Raw genomic sequence first — 20,770 nt, forward strand, 5'->3', positions numbered from 1 at the left:
CCAGGCACTCAGGGCCTAATGCCCCTGTATCCTCTGTGGCCCCAGTGGTGACCGGCTGCAGCGTCCCAGCCCATCATCTCCCCGACGCTCAGGCTGCAGGTGCCTGCCCGTCTCTGCCACCCGGGAGGCCCGGCCTGGACCCTCCCGGTGACTGTGTGGTTTGCACAATGGTGCCCCTGTGCTCACACGAGGGGTCAGCGGCTGCAGAGGCAGACTTTCAGGAACTCTCAGGCCACAGCATTGCCCAACAGGATGTGTGAGGCTGGCACAGCTGGGGTGCTGGGATTGGTCCCAGTGACACCAGCCGTCTCCCCGGCATCCTCTCCCCGTGGGAGGGCAAAGGGTGAGCATGTGCTTCCTGGGGACCCCTCTCGGGGCAGCTGTGTAGTTGCCTAAGTTGCCTCCTTAAATAGAGAGTTGAGGCACTAGGTCAGCAGAGACTGACCGGGCACAGATTCACGCACCGGGCTCTGTCCTAGGATCACGGGGTACCAAGGGGCACTGGAAGGCGGAGACAGAAGAAAAGTCCCGCCCCAACGGAGCTCTCCTCCTGCTGAGGCAGCCGACCATTGGACAGCAGGGAAGGACGCGGACGGCGTGTGAGTGACGTGATCCGGGGGCAGAGGACTCGGAAACACCTCGTAGTTGAGGGTGAGCTCTCAGCCCCGTGCTGGGGGGAAAGGGTTCTTCCGGGAAAAACTAAAGCTCAGCAAGTGCTGGCTCTCGTGGAGGCCGGAGAGGGGATTCCGGGCAGGGCGAGGGGTCTCCACACTGCCAGGGACCAGGGAGCAGGGGCAGTGATGGCTGGGTGGGGGGAAATGGGGACCTTTGGAGGAGAATCTGGGTCTGGATGTACAGGCGGGAGGGCCGGGGTTGGGGGGAAGCATGGACGGTGTCCTGGGGCGGCAGCAGCAAATGACGCAGACCGGGGGGCTAAACACCACAGGCATCCGTCCTCCCCCATCCTGGGGACCAGACGTCTGAGGTCAAGGTGTTCCAGGGCCACGCCCCCTCCAGAGGCTCCAGGGGAGGGTGCTTCCTGCCTCTTCCAGCTTCTGGGGGCTCCAGGTGTCCCTGGGCTTGTGGCCGCCTCCCTCCCGTCTCTGCCCCTGTCTGCACGTGGCTTCTCTGTGTCTGGGTCCCTCCTCTTCTGTGTCTTAGAAGGACCCTGTCATTGGATGTAGGACCACCCTCATCCAGGAGGACCTCATCTCAGACCCTTCCCTTCATCACCTCTGCAGAGTCCCTGTTTCCAAATTAAGTCACTTTCTGAGGTTCTGGGGGGTCCAGAGGTGGACTTACCGCTTTGGAAGGAACACAGTTCTGCCCACACGCCCCTCTAAAGAGGCTCCTTCCCGACTGTGTGCACCCCTAACCCCCAGCCCTGCCCCAAAGTGCCCCCAACCTGCACCCACAGCCCTACCTCCATCCACTTTCCCTAAGCGTCCGCAAACGTTCGCTCCTGTGAAAACCAGACATTTCAGGCTCCGCAGGCCACGCGCATCTGTCAACCAGATCCGGTCTCTCTCTCTTTTTTTTTTTTTAACAACCCTTTAAAAATGTATCAATTTATTCTTAGCTCACAGGCCCTCCAAACACAGGCCGCTTTTGGCCAGTAACCCCAGTGCATGCCCTCTCTGAGGTGAAGGTCAGGTAAATGAGATTTGTAAGGACAGACACAAATTAAAATTAAGGAAAATAATTTTATTTATTTTTAAAATTAATTTTTACTGCTTTACATTGTTGTGTGAGTTTCTGCTGTACAGCTAGGTGTATCAGTTATACATATACACCTGTCCCCTCCTTTTTGGATGTCCTTCCCGTTCGGGTCACCGCAGAGCACTGAGTGGAGTTCCCTGTGCTATACGGCAGGTTCTCCTTAGTTACCTATTTTATACACAGTAGTGTGTATAGATGTACGTCCCAGTCGCCCAGTTCATCCCACCCCCCCACCCCCCCTTGGTAACCATACGTTTGTTCTCTACATCTCGTGACTCTCTTTTTACTCTGCAAATAAGTCCATCTATACCATTTTTCTAAATTCAACATGGAAGTGATATTATATGATATTTGTTTTTCTTTATTTAGAGAGAAACACACACCACAGATAGAGTGTGGGCCGTCTCAGAAGGTGGGAGGCCAAGAAAGATGATTTAAACTCTCTCTTCTGTGACATCAGGGCAAGTACGACCTCGCTCCAAGTTGCACGCGTACCTCCTGGCACTAAAGCTGGGAGACGTGTGTTTTCTTTCTCCGGAGAGAGGCAACTGGTTAACGTAGATGGGGCCCCTATAAGCCAGGGGGTTTAGGACAAACGCTGCACGGCCCACGGGGCAGTCAAGGCCTGTTGCTTCAGGAAAGAGTGATCGTTTATCCCGACCACGAGGCTGGGGTTGGTCGTCCCCTCCGGGCTGTGCGAGCAGGTGGGACTTTTCTGGTCCCTGCCAGGTCTCAGCCTGTGATGGGCGTCCCTTCCTGGTTCTGGGCTCCTTCAGTGATAAAACTGTGTTCTTCCCCTCCAGTCATTGTGGGAAAGTTTCCTGGGTTCGCAGGAGGCTTGGGGTTCATTATGTTTCCCCAGCAGTGTGAGGCTGAGAATCTGCTCACTACGGCATCGCACTACCTGGATCCCCCAATGTCATAAATGACCTCCGCCCCGTTCTGGGGACCCCTCTGCACATCCCCACAGGCACTGAGTGACTGGGCCATACCCGCCCTGCAGGGTCTTTGGGTGTTTGCCGTACCTGCTCAGAGAGCAATGCTTTCTTTGTTTCGCTGAGTGCCAACTCGGAACTCCAGGCAACAGTCCCAACAGTGCGCACAGGGGATATGCCGTCAAGGCTGTGTGACTTTGGGCAGCCTGCTTGCCCTCTCTGGGCCGCATCTGTGAAACGGGATTGAAGACAGTGCTTGCTTCCTCCCTCCACAGGGAGGCCCACAAAGTCCCTGAACAGAGCCCTGAGGCTTGGGGAGGGGAGGGGTGGAACGGGAGGGGCTTGTGCTGAGACTTTTGTCTGTACTGGGTCTGGAGGGGCTAGTATGGGGTGGGGAGGGAAGAGCCCGGAATAAAGCCAGGATTTTCCTGACTTTCTCAGAGCCCTGAGGATGCACTTTCCTGCCTCACCCCAGCACACTGATTCCTCCTCAGGGCTGCCCCGGGGACCCCAGTGCTCTGGGGGCTGAGGCCTCCCTGGGATGGAGAAGCTGGGGTGCTGCGGGAAGGCCACCCACAGGAGGAGGGGCCCAGTAGTCTCCGGGACCAGGCATCACCCCCCCCACAGGGACACAGGGGTCCAGCCCTACAAGACAAGACCTGCGGGGGCATCTCACATGGGGGGAGGGTGTCCAGGACCAGGGACCCGTGACCACCCACCTGGACTCAGCGAGCAAACCCAGAAGCCCCTTCCCCACCCCGCCAGCTCAAATCCTCAAGTCCAGCCCGGCCACCCAGATCAGACAAACGGACGCTCCTCTGTCACCAGCACAGTCCCTGCTCACAAACCACAAAACACCGGATGGTCGTAAAACCCCCTAAGGAAGGACCACGGCTGAGTTCACTAATAAAGGGTCCCACGTCTTGCTGAAACAGAAAAAGAAATTCATAGATGGGTTGGGGGTGCGGAAGGAGGGCAAGGAAAGCGGGGATGAGGGTAGAGTCTGGAGCCCAATCCTCTCCCCATGGCAGCTGCCACTTCTCTGTTTCCTATGCGGAAAAAAAGAAATAGAAAAGTGGGTTCTGGGGCTTTGGAAGCCCTGGTTCCGACAGGGAACCGGTTCTGTGTGGCTACAGGACATCCCGGCTAAGAACAATGTTATCAGTATCAACGTATCCATGGTAACAGATGCACCACCCAACGCAGGATATTCCATAATAGGAGGGTAACAGGGGAAACCGGGAGAGGGTCGGAGAGGGGTCCATGGGAACTCCGTGCCTTCCGCTGAGCGTCTCCGAAAAGCGAAACCTGCTGAAAAGATTGTCCGTGAGTAACGAGGATGATAATAATATTAAAGGGCCAGGGGGGAGAGGCTAGGGGAACAGCAGGAAAATAAAAGGCGAATATCTGCAAAGCGTATCAGGGTCTCTGGAAGGAAAACCGTGTCTCAGCAGACTCTCTCTTTTAGGTGATGAAACACGGAAGGAACACAGAATAGTGACAGTTCAGGAAATGTCATTTGCGGACAGACCGCAGTACAAACTGAGTCACCGCCAACTTGCACTATTTCCGGCCGTGTCTCTCTGTCTCTGTCTTTCTCAGTGGAGTCCCCAGCGGGCAGTGGCTGACCTGCAGGACCTGAGGGTCCCGGGGAGGCCCCCCCTCTCATTGAGACACAGGGGACAAACCCCGGCCGTGGGTGAAGCCTGCTGCCTCTGGGGTCCACGCCAGGGACCCCGGTCCATCGTGGGCGGCCAGGTCAGAGGGGGAAACGGGACGTGGACTCGTTGACTCACTCACTGACCCACACGCCATCCTGCAGGCGCAGGGCCTGTCTCTCCCCAGGGTGCCCTCAAGGTGTTCCATCCCTGAGCTTTCAGGGCGATGCAGCCCTCAGGGTCCCTGGGACCAGCCAGCCCGTGGGGTTAGTACTCTGCGTGGTGACACTGCGCACCGGGTCTTTCCCACCCCGCATCACCCTGTGCGGTCCTAAAAGTTCAGGGCAGCCGGGGACCCCATTGCTGAGGGCGGCACAAACATCTACCAGGGCTGGGATCTCCTTCTCTAATCCTGGGAGGGGTGTGGTGAGTGAGGAGGGGGCAGTCACATCTCTCCTAATTCAACATCTCCTAGCTAACAACTCTAAGGTCTTCTGGAAAATCTGCCGGATGGAGGGATGATTTGAACATCCTTAGTGCAGCCTCGTGCGGTTTAGCAAGTGGACAAACCCGTGTCACAAGCACGATGTGGAATGCTTCCCTCTGGACTCCCTGTCCCTCCCTCAGCCAGGGGACACCCCAGCCCCTGCAGATGAGACGCACCATCTCCCGAGTTTCCTAGAGAGGGAAGCCCACGGTATGAATCCTGTTGTCTGGCTTTCTTTTAGCTCAGCGTGTTCTGAGATTGGTCCACGTCCTTGGGTGTACGGGTAGCTCGGTGCTTTTCATGGATGAATCTCACTCCAACCCAGCGCACGTCTATATCACAGTTGCTAGGTGCATTTTCCCATTGATGGGCGTTTTGGTCATTCCCAGTTTGGGGTGACAATAAAATCAAGCCGCTGTATGACATTTGGGTACAAGTCTTTCTGTGGAAGGGATTCTTCCTTTATTTGGGGTAAATACCTGAGAGTGAAATTCCCGAGCCGCGTAGGAACTGTATGTCTGACTTTATAAGGTCTAAGAACTGCCTGTTTTTTGCTGTGTCCTCCCCAAAATTTATATGCTGAAGCTCTGACCCCCCATGGGATGGTGTTAGGAGGTGAGGCTTTTGGGAGGTGATTAATTAGGGTTAGATGAGGTCATGAGGGTGGGGCCCCCATGATGAGATTAGTGTCCTTAAAAGAGAAGAAGATGCACCAGAGCCCCTCTCTCCATCACGTGAGGTCCCAGTGAGAAGGTGGCTGTCCGAAGGACAAGAAGAAGGTTTTCTCCAGAAACCCAGCCATGCCAGTGCCCTGATCTTAGACATTCAGCCCCAGAACTGTGGGAAATAAGTGTCTGTGGTTTAAACCCCTCGACTAATAGTATTTGCTATGGCACCTCGAGCAGGTTAATGGCAGACTGTTCTCCAAGGCAGCTGCACTATTTTAGATCCCCACAAACAGCGCGTGAGGGTGCTGGGTCGTCAGCATCCTTAGCAGCTCTCGTTATGATCTTTTTCGTAACCTTCCCCCTGCTTGTTTCTATATATATATGAGCTTTGATAGAATGCCTACCCTTAGATATCAAAACGTCCGCGTGATTCCAAAAAGCAGCTTTATTTATTTATTTATTGAGGCTGCACCGCATGGCTTGCAGGATCTTAGTTCCCCGACCAGGGATGGAAACTGCACCCCCTGCAGTGGAAGCACAGAGTCCTAACCACTGCACCGCCAGGGAAGCCCCTGTCAGTAGCTTTTAGCTGAAAAGAAAGAATGATTTCTCAGCTCAGTGATACCGTCTTATGGGCTCTTCCCTCCCTGGGAATTTGGTTACAACTTTGCTGGTTTAATTTCTAACATGAGCCTTTTTGAATCCTATATCATACCTGTGGGCGAAGTTAAATTTTCATAACACCCTAAACATCCCCTACCCTGCAAAATCATCTTACCATACATTCAGTGTGTTCAAGTGCGTCTAAAACCTATAGCAGATGGTACCCCGTAACGAACGTCGTTCAAGCTCTCTGATGAAGGTGCAGGTTTGACAAGAGTTCCTGTGACCCCCCAAAGAGGTTTTGTTTTCTTATCTTGTCACTGACGACGAATAGACGTACAGTGAATTATACATGAGGCCTCGCTGGGGTCGTCACGTTAAATGCTGTCCCACAGTCCGGAAACGTTTCCTCAAGGCCCCGGGGGGGCACTGGTCTAAAATGTCCAAACATCCAGGAAGAAAACACCCATCTCCTTCATCTGGCTAGTGGCTCTAGGTTCTAAAATCCTCCTCTGGTCTGAAAGTGTCAGGAAATTAGCAACTTTATCTTTGTTTTTTTTTTGTTTTTTGCGCTACGCGGGCCTCTCACTGCTGTGGCCTCTCCCGTTGCGGAGCACAGGCTCCGGACGCGCAGGCTCAGCGGCCATGGCTCACGGGCCCAGCCGCTCCGCGGCATGTGGGATCTTCCCGGACCGGGGCACGAACCCGTGTCCGCTGCATCGGCAGGCGGACTCTCAACCACTGCGCCAGCAGGGAAGCCCTGCTCATTCCTTTTTGAAGACGTTCACTTATCTTGCTTTCTTTTGTCATTGAAAGACAGAAGACATTGTAGTACCTAGCAAACTGGTTTGCCTCGCCCAAAGTTGTAAAGATTCCGCTTTTTTTTTATTCTGAGGGGTTTGTACTGTTAGCTCTTACCTTTAGGGTTTTCATCCACATTTGCTTTCTTCGGAAAGCAAGTCCCCTCAGAGCAGGGGCCCCGTCACAAAAGGCAACATTGATTCCTATCCATACGGAGTGCACAAAAGAACTCACTTTGAAATAGCTGAACTTAGGAACTTTTCTTCCTAAATGAATAGGGGAAAGGAAAGAAGGGAGAAGAGGCTTCAATGGGAAAAAAAAAAAAAAAAAGGCTTTCTTGCAAACCCGGGTCCACGGCAGGGAAAGCGCACTGGCCCACCAGGGAATTTCCTACAGATGGGTATCTTTAGGAAAGACAGATGGGTTTCTAGGAGAACAAATGGTGCATAAGAAAGTCTGTGAGAAAGTTTGTTTATGCCAGTACAGTGGTACTGTCTTCAAGGCCATAAAACTTCCCTGGACACAGAATTTATGATGGTTCCAACTCTTTCCTGGGAGTGAAGTGTCCCCGAGGGAATTTATGGCATGCTTCACTCCCAGAAGTTTTTGCTTTCAGTCTGATACGAGAAACTCCGAGAAGCCTTATTTTTCCTGCATCTGTTGAATCCCAAATATCTTCTGCTTAAAATAATTTCATACCCATCCTGGGGTTGCGAGGGGGTTCCCACATTTGCAGACCAGGCTGAGAGGAGAGCCACTTACCGTCTTTCCTTTGTTCTGTCTCTACAGGGCAGCCCCTCTAAGCGAGACCCCGTAAGTACCCCTTCCTTTCTCTGCAGCCTCCCTGCTTGGGTCGTGGATGCTCGAAGTTGAGCCCTCAGCGGGCAGCCGGCACAGCTCAGCCCCGGGTCCCACTGAGCCCCTTTAGGGGGCACCGGGCTTTGCCTCCGATGGTGAAGCTGTGATTTCCCAAATGCCTCTGACTCCGCTCAAGGAGCCGGTTGTCACCCGCCCCGAGGACAGAGCAACGTCCTTCTTCCCAATGGAGCTACTGACACCTTCCCAGTACACAGTGTAGCGACCTGAAAGCGTCCCCCTAAAAGTCATGTCCACCCAGAACCACAGAATGGGACTTCATTTGGAAGCAGGGCCTTTGCAGATGTGATGAAGTGAAGGATCTGTCCTCTGTGTAGAAAGAATCAGAATAACCCCAACCTCACTTCCCAAGGGCATGGGGACCCTGCCCAAGATATGGGCACAGACGGACAGCTGTGAGACCCAGGTGCAAGCCGGCAAAGCCCCTTAGGGCCCTGCCATTGCGGGGAGGGAGGGGAATATGGACCGAGGAAGCGGGTCCCAGGTGTCCGCCCGCTGTCAGGATGCTCTCCTGCGATGTGCACACGCTCTGCCTTCTCCCTGTTCCCAGCCTGGCGTTTGTCACCAAAGTCCATCACAAGATCCTCTTTTCTTTTAAAGGTTTTCCAAAGAGGAGGTGATAAAAATGAGTAGCGAATGCCCGATTCTGCCGTGATGGGAGAGCACACCGTCCGCATGCGTGTGACGCGCGTGTCCTATAAAATCTGGAGTGAATGGAGCTCCACGCAGCACTTCGGTGAGTCTCCCGGGAACACCCGAGGCCACCGATGCCTGGCCAGGGGGGAGGGAAGCAGGGGCCCTTCCTCTGAATCCTGCTGCTTGACCCTCCTTCTTTTTGGGGGGCGGTCAGTTTCTCTTTTATTTCAAATAGTTTCACCTTCATTAAGAGCTTACAAAACACTCAGGTATATGCATTATCTCATTGAATCTCCATTTTGCGAGGAGGTAACTGTAAGTGCAATTTTAATGTTTGTTCTATAAATTAAAAACTTGCACATTAATAATTGAACTGTTAAAAGATTATGTGTTCCTGGAAACCATTCTCCTATAGAATGGTAACAGTACAGAGGTTGGTTGGTAGGAAGGAATCTTCTGTCTCTTAGAAGGACCCTGTCATTGGATATAGGGCCACCCTCATCCAGGAGGACCTCATCACAGATCCTTCACTGCATCACATCTGCAGAGACTCTCTTTCCAAATAAGGTCCCATTCTCAGGGCATAGGATGGGGACACATCTTTACAGGGGTCCACTGAGCCAACTGCAGGGCCCCTCCCAGCAGAGGGGCCCCAGGGTGGGTCCCGCAAGCTCTCTGATTAAACACACAACCTGCAGCCTGTCCTGCGGCCCTACGCGCCCTCCCATGTTTCTGGGGTAACCCTATGGGGAGGGCCCCACCCAGCTGCAACCACAGGAACACAAGCTGCTGTGGTCACTCCTGCCTCGATCTCACTGGGATGTCTCTGAGGCTCCGGCTGCCGGTCACCCCCCACCCCAGGGATGTCAGCCTCGTGGGGTCAGCCAAGGTGTCCCCACTTCTCTCCCCACATGAGGGGGCTCTGACCTCCAGAGTGCCTCCCTCCTTCAGGGGGCCGGGAGGGGTGTCACAAAGTGAGTTGCCTGAAAATCTGACAGTTGCCATCTGTCAGCACGGCTGGCTTGGCTCCTGGCAGGAAATGCCAAGGGTTGGCCCCGTAAGCTCAAGGTTGACAGACCCACAGGGCACCTCATGCAGCCTCATGCCTGCCCTGTAGGACCAGCAGAAAACCCACAAGGTTGGGATCCACCCAGTCCCTCCCTCCAGGGTTCCCTCGGGATTCATTAGCAGCCAACAGGGCATGAGCTCTAAGTATGCACCTGCTGAATGCCTAAAAGACATACAGGCTGCCCCACCCCTTCCCCAGAGAGGAGCTACCAAATCCATGTCTGAGCCTCCTTCCCCATAGGCAGTGGGTTCATGGCTTGCAGAAGGGGTCCAGGCTACACGAGTCAAGTCAGAGTTCCCCCAGAAAAGCCTCATTTGCAATTAAAATGAAAGCAACACACACACACACACACACACACACACCCCTTTCTCTCATCCTTGACATTTCACAATTACACATTCATTCCTTTGGTTATGTGGTGCAGTATTGAAAGTTAATATCCATTGAGAAGGAAGGCATTGTGTGGTATTAGCTGTGCCCTCGTGGAAATGTAATTGGTGGGTCCTCTCTTGTGAGCAGCAGGGTGGGAAATATGGGGACAGTGAAAAGGGGTGGGGTGGGGTGGGACAGGATCGCAGAAGAATCGATTCTTCACTGCCAGGATTCCCACGTTCCTCACGCCCCTGTGTCTGGAAGTTCTCTCCTCCTCTGCTCAGCCCTGCTTCCCCCGCCCCATAGTCTGATACCGGGTCGGCAGCCGATGTGTGCAAACCTGACCACCCGGTCACTCCTGACCCTCTGCGCCTCTGTCCCATCAGGTTTCCCAGAGAAGAACTTCCTTGTGGTCCTGATCAGGCTGGTGGTGAGGGCAGCGGTTTTGTCCAGCATGGGCCTGAAATTCCTCTGTAAAAGGCAACACCCGCCCCCCCACCCCCACCCCCCAAAAAACCTCGAGAACAGCATGACGGAGGCCACACACAAAAGGGCCCACGCCTGTCACCCCGTGCACGCAGAACGGCCAGAAACCCAGATTCAAAAAGCAGATTTGAGGTTGCTTAGGGCGGAGGGAGGGGAATGAGGGCAGGGGGCGGCTGCTAAAGGGATGGCTCATCTGCTGCCTGAGCCCCATAGGTGGCCCAATGTCCGCACTGGTTCTCTCCTGATGGCCGGGTCGGGGGGAGTTTGACTTTCCCGTGTGCTTGCGGGCTTTACGCTTCCCGCAAAAGGCAGTCATTATTTTGTGCTCCAAAGAATAAACTTTAAAAAGAGATTAGGATTGACATAAATACGCTACCGTGGGTAACAGATAGCCAGTGGGAACCTGCGGCATAGCACAGGGAGCTCAGCTCCGGTGCTCTGTGATGACCTAGGTGGGTGGGATGGGGGAGGGGGATGGAAGGAAGGTCCAAGAGGGAGGGGATATAGGTTTACATAGAGCTGAATCACTTCATTGTACAGCAGAAACTAACACACCATGGTAAGGCAATTATACGCCAATAAAAAATGAATAAATTAGTGTATTGATTAAAAAGAAGAGGCTTTCAAGAAAGAGGCAAAGCCAGGGGTCTCTGCAGGGAGCACACGCGTGTCTGGAAGACGGGTCCTGAGGACGCCGCCGGGCAAAGCGACTGTGAGCTCAGTACCGGTTAGGGGCTGTCCCTGGTGTCACAATTCGGAACCACCTGCTGGGTGACCGTCCAGGCACGGGCGATGGAGGCCGGCTATGGTCACAGCCACCACACGGGGGCAGCGGTGAGCAACCCGCCTATTTCCCGGCCCCAGTTTCTCAGCTTCCCAGGCCCCGAGGCGGTGGTGTCTGGCCCGAGGGGTCGACTCAGGGCGGTGGCATCAGCCCTGGCTGCAGATGCAGGCTCTGTCCCCCTTGCCGGCTGGCTCGCCACGCCTGTGCAGCATGTGTTGAATGCCAGGTGACCACCTGGAGTGCCTGGGGCACGGGCATCCCTAGGAGACCACCCAGCCAAGGGGCTGCGGGCGTGTGGAGGAAGGTGGGGGCGTCCCATGTCCGCTGCGGACGTCTGTGGACCATTGCATACACAAGGACCAGAATCACTGATGGAGCGTCTTGGGGTTCTCCGATAGCATGCAGCCCTGGGGGACATCTGGAGAGACTTGGGGAGTCCGGGGGGGCTTGGGAATGTGTAGGGCCCCCAGGGCCTCCGTCTGGGGGGATGAGAGTGGCTTTGGCACCAGAGGTGATGGTTGCACAGCACTGGGAATGTGCGAAACGCCGTCAGACTGCGCGCTTAGCATGAATTCTGCAGCTTGTGAGTTACACGCCAGTAAAGCCGTTGTTAAGAAAGAAAAGAACGAACACATCACGGGCACCTTCATCTCCGAGATGCCTGCAATCCAGGTGGAGGGATGGGTTTTCGCCGTCTCTTGGGGGGCAGACAGACAGACAGCCTCCGACTTAGGACAGACGGCTCCATCCTTGCTGTCACACTACCACGTGCGGACTTCGGAGCTGGCATCCGTGCTCCGCCCTGACCCTCCCCTGTCCGGGTGTGACCTCTCTCCCTTTCAGGGAAAACCGTTCATGATAAGTAAAGAAAACGAAAAATCGCCCGGATGTTTATTCACGGACTTGTATGAATGCAGTGGTGTGGGCTGTGCAGAAACTGTAAGGAGACGTAGATTCATTTCTGCGCCTAAGGAAAGATATTCGTGGTGTATTTTTAGTAAAATTAAAAAGTGACAGGACTTCCCTGGTGGCACAGTGGTTAAGAATCTGCCTGCCAATGAAGGGGACACGGGTTCAAGCCCTGGTCCGGGAAGATCCCACATGTGGCGGAGCAGCTAAGCCCGTGCACCGCAACTACTGAAGCCCGCGCGCCTAGAGCCTGTGAGCCACAACTACTGAAGCCCGTGCGCCTAGAGCCCGTGCTCCGCAACAAGAGAAGCCACCGCAGTGAGAAGCCCGCGCACTGCAACGAAGAGTAGCCCCCGCTCGCCGCAACTAGAGAAAGCCCACTCGCAGCAACGAAGACCCAACGCAGACAAAAATAAATAAATAAATTTATTAAAAAAAAAGAAAGAAAGAATGAGCGAAGGCATTGAGGAAAATAATCACAAACTTCCCCCCAAGGTGGCCAACATGGGGCATCCCCAAAACTCGATATGAACAACAAAGACACCTATCTTCCAGCCACGGGGGGGGGAAGAAGGACAAAGGGAGTACAGACAGGACAGGACGAGGATGGAAAACGCCCAGCTGAGGACAGTTCTCTTCGGTGGCGTGTCTCTACAACCCCACATTAAACATGCAGGTTGGGTTCTGTCCACACCCAGAAGAGACCCATCTCCCAGGCGGGGCTCACTCAGGCTGTCGGCCAGGGAAGCAAACAGCAGAGTCGCGCCCGAGACACAGAGGGAGACGCCCGCTCCGATTTCCTGGGACGCCCTGAGCCCAACCGAAGACAACACTACGAAGAAACGGGCGTTTCACGAAAGGCTGCGGCCACTGATGAGGAAGATTTCATTTAGAAACTTCCATGTTTGGGGTTGGACCAGAGCTAAGAAGGCGTCTCTTTCAAAAGACGTGCGGTGCTTCAGAGAAAATAGAAAAGATGAGGTCTAAGTGGAAGAAACACTCGCTATCGCTGTGGCCGAGGAACCCGTGACCCCGAGATACCCTGTGTCATCACCCTAGAGAGCCTCTGGCCACGACGCCACCTGAGACAACCTGGGCCTGGAAAGACGGGCTTCTCGTGGGAGCATGAGCTCCGGCTACGGAGGGGCTTGGCCCCGGCACACTCTTATGTACACGGAAGGGTTTACGATAAAAATCAGAACCTGGCAAGTCAGCCCAAGCCTGGGCTGGCCACCGGCAGGTTCCAGAGCGGCCCTGTGCACCGGTGGGACAGGCACCCTATGGGAAGGGTAAGCTTCCCTGGCATGGGGCCGGGGACCCGGGCAGGTTTCAGGAGGCCAGAGGGAGGGGGTAGGGGTGCACGGTGAGAGAAAAAGAGTGTTATTTCTTACAGCAGAGTCCAGGGCGGCTCTAACAACCACACACTGAGGGCCGAAAACCACAGGCATCCATCGTCCCCCCAGTCCTGGAGACCAGAAGCCTGAGGTCAAGGTGTCCCAGGGCCGCGCTCCCTCCAGAGGCTCCAGGGGAGGGTCCTTCCCGCCTCTTCCAGCTCCTGGGGGCTCCGGGCGTCCCTGGGCTCGTGGCCGCGTCCCTCCCGTCTCTGCCTCTGTCTTCACGGGGCTTCTCCTCTGTGTCTGGGTCTCTCGCCCTCTGTGTCTGGGTCTCTCGCCTTCTGTGTCTTAGAAGGACCCTGTCATTGGATGTAGGGCCACCCTCCTCCAGGAGGACCTCAGCTCAGATCTTTGACTTTATCCCATCTGCAAAGGCCCTGTTTCCTACTAAGGTCCCGTTCTGAGGCTCTAAGGGATGTGAATTTGGAGAGTTATTAAAAAGTGCAGCAAAGATTACCACCCCCAGCGGACAGGGCGCTGGTGGTCCCTAAGTGCCGGGGCCCCCAGAAGCAGCAGCTGGGAGGACAGGTCTGCAGGTTCCCCGAGAACGCAGAGGGTACAGCTCACCCGCGCCGTGTCCGTGTCCGTGTCCGGAGCGCCAGGCCAGGAATCTTACAGCAAGGCATGTCCCCTCCTCCAGGAAGACGCTCCGCCACCACGGCAGAAGTGCTTTTGTTGGGAAAGGTCATGAGAGCAGCCCCTCCCCTCGGGAGAATCCCGGAGACCAGCCCGGCCTGACCCCGAGGGCACGGCCCAGCCTTGTGCCGGGAAGTGGCCCTGGAGGGTCTCTGGGGACCTCAGAGCGCACGGGGTACCCTGTGCCTCAGCCTGCGAATTTCTTTATTTTTCTTTCTTTTTTAAGAAAATATTTATTTATTTATTTGGCTGCGTCGGGTCTTAGTTGCGGCACGCGTGTGGGATCTTAGTTCCTTGAACAGGGATCGAACCCGGGCCCCCTGCATGGAGAGCGCGGAGTCTTAGCCACTGGACGGCCAGGGAAGTCCCCTCAGCCTGTGGTGTTCACTTCTCGCTCTTGCCCTGGGCTCTCAGACCGGCAGGACTGCAGGTCCCGACGTGCACCCCACCACGCCCGTCTGCAGCTTTGCAAAGCTCGGCATCGGCCAGCGAGGGAGGTGCAGCGCAGCTCAGGGGGGCGGGGTGGGCCCCCGCCCCAGGTCATGAGCTGCGGTTTGGCGCCTCCTGCCTGAGACACACCCCCCGCTCCCCCCCCCCCCCCCCGCCACTCCCCGCCCTGGCTTCCCCGAAGGTCGTGCAAAATCGAGGGACTTCCGGTTTAGAGGCAGAGCGCGGGGTGGGGGGGGAGGGGGACGGGGGGGGGAGGGGGGACTCCCTGGAGACAAGAATTTCTCTCTGCACGTTTTTCTGGATGGAAGACTAGATACAAGTCTCCCCGTGAGAGAGAGGTTCCTGAAACGCTTCAGAGCAGGAGTGGGTGTTGGCGTCTAAACCAGAGTAGATTTGAAGTGGGTCCGGGGCCCCCCAGGGGCTGGGGATGGTGGCCCCAGGAAGGTCAGGTTCTGCCCTCAGGATGGACCCGCTGGACACAACAGGGTGTGTGAGACGCAGGCCCCAGGGAGACAGGCTGAACCCCGCCGGAAACACGCGTGTGTCTGTAGCGACAGACAGACGGAACGTTTTCCCTTAAATAAATAAACACACATTTAATATTTAATGTATACGAATGTACTTATACACCAAGGTTAATTAATAGACATGAACGCTATGTAACATTGATACAAACATTAATTAATGTACACCATGTAAGTCATACATTAATGTACCTGTATGATTATAATATACTATATACATGTAGTCTTTTATTTAGTTGTTATTTACTTTTAAAAAATTTATTTATTTATTTTTGGCTGCATTGGGTCTTCATTGCTGCGCGCGGGCTTTCTCTAGTTGCGGCGAGTGGGGGCTGCTCTTCTTTGCGGTGCGCGGGCTTCTCATTGCGGTGGCTTCTCTTGTCGCAGAGCTCGGGCTCTAGGCGTGTGGGCTTCAGTAGTTGTGGCTCAAGGGCTCTAGTGCGCAGGCTCAGCAGTTGTGGCACACGGGCTTAGTTGCTCCACGGCATGTGGGATCTTCCTGGACCAGGGCTCGAACCCATGTCCCCTGCATTGGCAGGCGGATTCTCAACCACTGTGCCACCAGGGAAGTCCCTATTATTTACTTTTAAACTTTTTATTTTATATTGGAGTATAGTTGATTACCAGTGTTGTGTTAGTTTCAGGTGTGCAGCAAAGTGATTCAGTTACACATATATATTCTTTTCCAGATTCGTTTCCTATTACAAGATATTGAATGGAGTTCCCTGTGCTACACGGTAGGTCCTTGTTGGTTATCCATCCTATATATAGCACTGTGTAAATATATTCTCTTAAATATGTGAGCCTACTTTGATTTAAGGTGGTCCTGCAACTATTTCATCATAGAATCACAGTCACTAGTATTGTTAGCATTTTACTGTGGTGTTTGAAGGACATGTAGCCAAAAAGCGTCATCTCATGGCCAAACCCTGTCTCATAAACGTTGTTGGGAGGATGGGAAGCCCGGGCGCCTGGATGATAAGGGTGGGAGCCCATCACTTTTATGTCCACGGGCCGGTCGAAGCTCTGTGCCGTGGCCTGCGTTCTGGGTACGCGGGCCCAGCCGGAGGCCGCGTGGGAAGGGGGTTTAGGGGCTGCGTTGCTGGGCGGTGACCGTGGCCACAGGGAGGCAGCCCCCGGGGAACTGATCCACTGCATCCCGCGGGGGGCGTCCCGCCCCTCGGCAGGTCCCTAGGAGTCCCCCGGCAGCCGGGAGCCCCGGGTGGGCTGTCGTCTGCCGTCCACGGGGCCACGGGTTTCCTGGGGCGGAGGCGCTGCCGACCCCGCCCTCCTCGCCGAGCCGGCCATGCCCCCGGGCCGCGTGGCAGGTGCTAGGCGCTGGCTGGACCGGCTGCTATTCTGGTCTCTCCCGGCCCAGCTGCTCCGTGCCCTGGCCTCGCCAACCCCCTTTCCCAGTTCCCCATTTCTGTTCCCCGTAGCTCCTTCCCCACATGGAGGGCTGGATTCCAGGCACACAACGCACGCTCCCCACGCCGCCAGCCCCCGGGTGTGTGGGGGCTTTTCTGAAATTAGTCATTGCTTGTCTGACGGCACTAAACCGCTGATGGGGACGGAGCCGGGGGCCCCGGAGTGGGCGGCCGAGGGGTCTGCGGTCCCATGGAGGGAGACGGCTCAGCACGCATGCGCCCCTGGGCCTCTGTCGCCTCCTCTGGGTAGCGCCACCATCCTCTGCCTCACCTGGTCCCACCCCCCATCCGGAGACCCCCCCCCCAAACACTAAACCTCAAGTCTTCCCCGGGGTTATAGCGACACTGGCGGGGCTGTGGGCGGATTTGGGGGTGTGGCCTTCATGGAACAGACTTGACACCAGTGGCCCCTGTTTGTCCTCTTGTCACCCCACGTACGCACGCCCAGGGCCTCCGGTTGGCAAGGTTCCCGGGGTCTGTGCCGTGCCCGCACGTTTGGGCTGCCTTGGGGCTGAGTATCCCCACGGACAGTCAGGGCTCAGCTTTTTTGGATCTGCTGAGCTAATGAGCACCTGTCCTGTGGCCTGGAGGCCCCGCGGTGCTTTTCTGTTGTGTCTTCCTTTTCTACTGGGGTTTTGGGCTTTTCGGGGAAAACTAAAAGGGCAGGAAGGAGAGGAGGGAGGGAGAGAGGGAGAGAAAGAGAAAGAAAAGAAAGAAGGGTCGTGGGGCATCCGCCCCAGACCCAGGAGTCAGAACCCACATCTGAACGTCACCCCTCAGCATCTGGGGGCGCACTGCCAGGAAAGGGGTCCAGCCTGGGCTCAGCCCCGTGGGTGAAGTCCACTCTGGACTGTCATTCCTCAGCTTTGTCATCTGTGCCCACCCCTGCCCCGCACTGCATCTGCCTAGACACCCCCTGCCCCGGCATCACTGTGCTTCAGTCCCAGACGAAGACGGACCCTGGGCAGACATGAGGTGTCCACCAAGAGTGGGCACTGCCTAGCGTGCATTTCACAATCGCCTCAGTTCTTAGCAAGATGCTCACCAGCCCTGAACAGGGATGAGGGGATGGGCGTCTGGTCCTTCCCTTGGGGAGACGCGGCTTTTGTCTCTCAGAGGCGCTGGTCAGCCACCAAGACTCGTGCTCTGCGGGAAGTGGGCGGCCGTCACAAAGGACCCCAGGCTGCTCGGCTTAAATCCACAGGCCTGCATCCTCCCCCAGCCCCGGGGACCAGACGTCTGAGCTCAACGTGTCCCGGGGCTGCGCTCCCTCCAGAGGCTCCAGGGGAGGGTCCTTCCCGGCTCTTCCAGCTTCTGGGGGCACCAGGCGGCTCCCACCTCTGTCCTTATGTGGCTGTGTCCTCCCTGTGTCCCTGTCTCCCGGGGGCCACCTTCTCATAAGGACAGCAGTCCCATGGGACATAGGGACCAGCCTGTTCCAGGTGGAGTCTGTGTTACCTTAATCCACTACACCTGTGACAGCCCTGTTTCTAAATAAACTGCGCTCTGAGAGTCCAGGTGGATGTGCACTGGGGCTGTGGAGTAGACAGGAAACACTGGAGGAGACAAGAGGACCTGCCTCAAGGGAGAGGGTGGAGGGACGGACACGTGGGGCTGGAGCTTGGGAGCGGCGACAGGCAGATGACAGGTGTAGGGCGAAGGCAAGGGATGCCCAGGAGGGCCCGGGTGAGGGAAGGTCACCTGGGAGCAGGTTGGTAGGGGCCAGGCTGAGAGCTGCGTGAGTCGCGTGCAGCCAGCGCATCGGGGGCCCGGGGTCACCTCCCTGTCCCCTTGGGCACGAGCGGTCACTCCAATGAGACCTCGAAGGAAGGGGCCAGGGCCCCGGTCATTCACGCTGACCGGCTTTACCCACAACACGGCTCCAGGAAACTGCCCAAGCCGGGTGAATGGCGGGAAGCCACTAGGATTGTGACAAAGAGGAACCTGCAAACAGAAGTGAGAACGGGAAAAGCAGACTTTGAAAGCAAGGGTGTTCCTTCCAGGAGAGCACAGAGCTGCAGTCCTGTTCCTGACCCCAGACCGTAATTCTGAGCTGAGGGGTGCAGAGCGCTCCTGGACCTGGTCACACCCTCAACGCATTCTCCCCGCCTCCCCGGCTCACCCGGGCTTAGTTTTTAGGGGTGGGGCTGACCCCGGAGGCTATAAAAACACTGATGAGAGAAGAAACAAGGTTCTTTCTCTTTCGGGAGGCTGACTGCAGCACAGCTGAGAAGCCAGGAGAGCTTGGGGCCCACCCCCAGGCTAGCTAGACCAGCACCAGGAGAGGTGGCCTCTCTCCGGCCAGACCGGGCTCTGCATCCCAGGTAAGACCCCGGGGCCGGGCTTGGGGGCAGGAGGCAGGCAGCGGCCTCGACTGCTGTCCCTGGAGACTCAGTACTGACCGCCAGCCCCGGGGGTGGGGGCGGGACCCCCAGGATTTGAACATGGCTCGTGGCCGCTGAGATGTGTCGTCCGGGGCAACACACAACGGATTCAAAGCCTTTATGCCCAAGGAGGATGCCGAGTGTGTCACGGACCCCGGTTACGGGATCCGACCGCCGTGCCACCCTGTACTAGGCTGGATGCCCGGGGGTCTTGACCACCTCTGTGTCTTGCGCCGGGTCCTGTGCGTTGGCCGAATGGATGAACGGTTCGGGGTGGCTCTCCTCGGACGAGAGGCTTCTGCCTAATCACAGTGCCCCCGACTCCTGCAGGCTCACACTTGCCCCCAGACGCAGGCAGGCAAGCTGCCGGGGTGCAGAGCCCCAAGGCCCCTTCCCTCGCCCCGACCCTGCTGAGCCCGGCCCCATCCCCGGCCTCTGGGGGCTTGACTCTGCCCAGGGACGCCTCTTCCCTTTGCGATCTGGGGGCAGCAGGCTACGTCGATGACCCCCATGCAATGTGGGTGTTTAAAGGACGTGAGCTTCTCCGAGCGAGGAGAGATGCCTGTGGGTGGGCTCAGTGTCGTGAGGCTGGAGCCGTGGGTACCTGTGGGGCTCGGCTCACCTGAGCAGACGCCAGGAACAGACACCCAGCCCTGCCTCGACGCCCATGGGGGCCCATCTTCATCGATCAAAGAGGAGCCCGAGGTCGTGCTCATCCGCGATTCTTCTCCCCATGGATCCGCGCCTGGGCCTTTTGTGAGCGCGGCGTTTACTGCTCTGGATCGTGAGGCCCGGCTGGGAGGCACCTCCCCTGAAGCTTTGTGCCCGACGCGTGGCCCTCCTCACCCTCATCCCTGTACCACAGATAGATGGTTTGGCATCTGTCCCGGGACGCCTCCCCGTGATGGGCAGTTCCGGATCTGACCCGTTGCCTTGTCCTGGAAAGGGGTCTCTCGGGCTTCCCTCCACCCAGTTTGGCAAGAAGGACCCTGGGTGTCGGCTTCTGGTGTCAAATCTGTGTGAAAGTTGGCACTTTTGGGGGACCAGGTCAGTCCTGGGGAATCTTGTGGGAGCCCCAGACCTGGATGGGGGAGCAGGTGAGACCCCAGATGGATGGAGTCCGGGTTGGGTCTCATGATGGGGCTGCTGGACAGGCCCTGAAGGAGGTAGGGTGCGTCCTGGGTCCCCCCCAATCCCAGCCAAGACGCTCCAGGTGGGATGGCGGGGAGTGGCGGTCAGGTCTTTGGGCGACCCTGACTGGCACAGAGAGCCTGAGGCCCTGCTGAGGGTGTGGCCCCCGAGGCAGCTGAGGGTCCCAGGCTCTGCTTGGGTGGCAGCCCCAGGTCGGCCTCCAGGCGCCAAGGGCATTTGCATGAGTGACTCAGGTGGGGGGGGGGGATGGGTGGGGTCCGTCGGGAGACCCTGCCGCTGGGGCCCAGAAGGTGCAGAAGGTGGACCCCCGGGGGAGGGTCTAGGAGAGCCGGCCTGCAGAGGGGGGCTTCATGGGGACCTGGGGAAAAGCTCTGGCAGGAACGATGAGACAGCACGGGATTTAGTGACCGTAACTCGGTCTGTTCAGGAAACTGCGTTGTACTTCATGCTCTTAACTAAACTTCCTTCAACTGTTCTGTGAGCCCAGTGTTTCCTGGTGCTGCGTGGAAGGTGATTTCTGGGTTCCGGGATGGGGCTGGAGCCAAGGGTGAGCTCAAACCCCAGGGCGGGAGCTTTTTAGAGAGGCTCACACACACACACACACACACACACACATGCACGCACACACACGCGCGCACACATGCACACACACACGCACGCACACAGACACACATGTGCAGACCTGCATACACGCAGGAATGCATGTACACATGCACACACAGACCTGTGTAATGTGTGTGCGCAATACACACAGATACACACATGCACACATGCATGCACACAGACATACATGCACACAC

This window comes from Leucopleurus acutus (assembly GCF_964270905.1).
Source record: "Leucopleurus acutus genome assembly, chromosome: Y".
NCBI lineage: Eukaryota > Metazoa > Chordata > Mammalia > Artiodactyla > Delphinidae > Leucopleurus > Leucopleurus acutus.